The 3,045-nt window shown below is 41.3% G+C and overlaps 1 pseudogene; it reads left to right on the top strand.

The window, feature by feature from the left end:
* The window catches only part of LOC118333991, a 14,537-nt pseudogene that overhangs the window by 11,285 nt on the left and 207 nt on the right, over positions 1 to 3,045 (top strand).

Here is a 3,045-nt window from a genome sequence, read left to right as displayed (position 1 = left end):
ACAGACCATTAACTTAAAGCCCTCCGCTGTCTCGTGGTTGTAAGTCGTTGACCCGCGGACACAAGCAATTCAGGGAACTGTCCGCCCCGCCACGTTTCCCTCAACAATTGACTCCGTTAGCTGAACGAGAGGGCTGCCCGTGTGTCCCATAAATAGACAGTCGTCTTTGGTGATTCACAGCAAACTTTATTCAGTGACTTTGGCGGATAGTTCTTTATTCTCATTTCTGTAAAGCCCACTTCAAACAGCGCCCTGTCTTTGGCTTTTTCTTGCTTTTATAGGAGAGCCAGGCAGTTCGTCCAGCAGTCCAACACACATCCACCCACTTTAGTGACCCACCCCACCAACTAGCTCACAAAACCTCTTGCTGAACGAGGCAAAACATCTCAGCCAAGCCAGAAAAGAGCCACCCAGTTCCCTGGCTTGGATAAACGCAGAACCTGAGGAGTTGTCGTTCTGGTCCTGGAAATTCGATAATTTTCCACACTCAATTCTGCTAACTGGAACGTGGCGGGGAAAGCTCCATCCTTGAGGCTTACGCGAAAATCATAATCTTTTGTTGCTCATAGTCGAAAGGACGCCACACGCAGTAATTCTTCTCCCCACTCTCTGCAGATTCCACTAAAAAAAAAGCTGGAGGCTGAACAATCCCCTTCCGCTGGACGCTATCTTCCGAGGAAAATCAGGAAATGCGCGCCCATTGTCCAGAACTTTTATCAATTGGCTTGAACAGAGAATGAAATTGACCAGCCAGGGAAATTTATTTCCCAGGGATTGAAAGCTTGTCAAAAATGATTTGGAACATTGGGGCGGTGGCGTCTTACGCTCCCGAGTTTCTAAATGAAATGGTCCTTTGTTTTTAGAATTACTTAGTGTTGGCTTTGGCTGTAGTTTCCTTCCTCTTCATCACGTGTTTAGTGGTTATTATATCAGTGAAAATCTACAGATGGAGACGCGAGCGTCTGTTTTACAAAGCTGGTGGAAATCTTCCTGTTATTCCGTATTACCCGCCCCTTTACGCAGACGTAGGAGGTACCGGTACGTTGAAGCCGGCGTTCAGTTATGAGGTGTACGGAACCACTGACTCCCGGAAGAGTGATATAAAGTGCTCCCGACCCTTCAGTCAGAGCACTCTGAGTGTTGACCATAGTGCCACCAGGACAGTGCCAAGACATAAAACAGAGTCAGAGAATATGCTCACAGAGGTGAGATCAAACTCTTCCTTGCTTCCTTAAAATTTGTTCCCATATCGTTTCTTGTTTTGTGTGTTTTTTTTATCAGTATTTCAGTACAGTTAAGCTGCTGCTTACTCATTATTTGGATACTTCTGGTATTATACCAAAAATACATTATTTTAAGTAAATGTGTATTCAGTTTCATACTGTGTCATAAGTAGTCATTTAGTCTTTTTGCATCTTCTATTTGGTTATGAGAAGTAAACATTGTGTTAGGGATAGTGGGAAAATTGGCATTTGATACTATATGGACCATCTGTTTTTCTGTCACTATGTGCCACCCCCTAATGCCCCTTACCTTACTACTACTACTGGCCAAACTTTAACCAAAACATAATTTAGATATTGCTCTTGTTGCTGTTGCATGTCTTGTTGTTTTTACAAAGGCTATATCTCTATCTTTCTCTGTGCTTTTATTTGTTTTTGTAAGGTAACCTTACATTCTCCTTGCTTTATTGGCATATTTTTTGCTGCATTTTCACCTCAGTTCCATTCTTTGATATTCATTCATTCATAATGGTTTATTTATCACAGTGCTCTTTTCAACATCTTAGATTGAATCATGATGTTTGGGCAGACAAACCAGTAAACATATTTTTAGATCCCTTTCCACTTTGACAGGCTGCCTTATATGTGTGAGAGAAAGATACAGAAGATTCAATGAAAGAAAAACATTCTAGGCTTCATCCCTGTTACAGATCACTCCCACATAGAGACAGACAACCACGCAATGCACTACTTTTCAGTGACCTAGTTCCCTTCATAACATGGTGCAGCCATAAGCATAGAGATACACACAGAGAAAAGGAGCAGGGATGGATGCAGGCAAACTATAACAAAAGAGGGTGATGCAAATCACAAAAAAATGCAAAGAATGACACAATAATATTGATTAAGATGTGTGGAAGAGAAAAGGAAGCAGTCACTTCTGGTGCTGGGGAGATTGAGAAGGAGGGAGAAAAGCAGTGTGATGAGAGGAAGAGAGAGGCAGTGGGGGAGGGGAAGAGGCACGTGGTAAACCGGCACAGTCTCCACCATCCCTGTGCAGCATTGGTGTCAGTGATGCGCGGCAGCCATTTTGATGTGCAGCCCTCTTTGTGTGTTCAGAAAGGAGGCTCAGGGAAGATATATATGTGAAATACTTTTGTCAGGTAAAGGGCACAGCGTGAGATATTTCTTGATTAAAATATCAAGGAATAGGAGACAAGATAATGAGAGAGAGAGAGAGAGATCTCCATTAGTTATATAACTAGGGAATGTCAGAAATCAGGACAGAGGCTGAATGTGAACGGAAACATTTAATGACAAAGGAAAACTGACCTAGAATGTATCATAATCCAGCTGTCCACAAAGTCTGTAAAATAATGATTTTAGTGAGCATCATATAAGCTGCTAATAAGGGTTACACAGTAAAAGTCTAGATTGTTTACCTCCTGTATGAATCTCCATCTGTAAGGGTTTACATTATATATTGAATATGAAAGCTGTATGTTGTGTTATAAAAGTGGTGATGTAGTTGACTGGGCTCAAATAACTTGTTGTTATTATAATGATGCTTGTGGGGTGGAAAATAAAGGCTTTGTGTGTTTAATATCTTTTCTATTTATTTTAAATGTAGTGAAAATAATGTGTCTCTAGATAAAAGGGCACATAAAGCTTCATTTAAAGATCCAGCTTGAAGGATGAATCATGACTAATTGCTTGTATGATGTGGTTGAGGATAGTCCGTCTGCAATTATGTTTGCTCATTAGATCAGCATTAGATCAACTAGTGTGCGGGTCTGGTCGCTCTGGAGGATTATGTGTGTGT

Source organism: Morone saxatilis, unplaced genomic scaffold, assembly GCF_004916995.1.
Source record: "Morone saxatilis isolate NCDOM2014 unplaced genomic scaffold, NCSU_SB_2.0 Contig22, whole genome shotgun sequence".
Lineage (NCBI taxonomy): Eukaryota > Metazoa > Chordata > Actinopteri > Moronidae > Morone > Morone saxatilis.
Note: the sequence above shows the minus strand (reverse complement) of the source record. Positions and strands in the feature narration are given on the sequence as shown.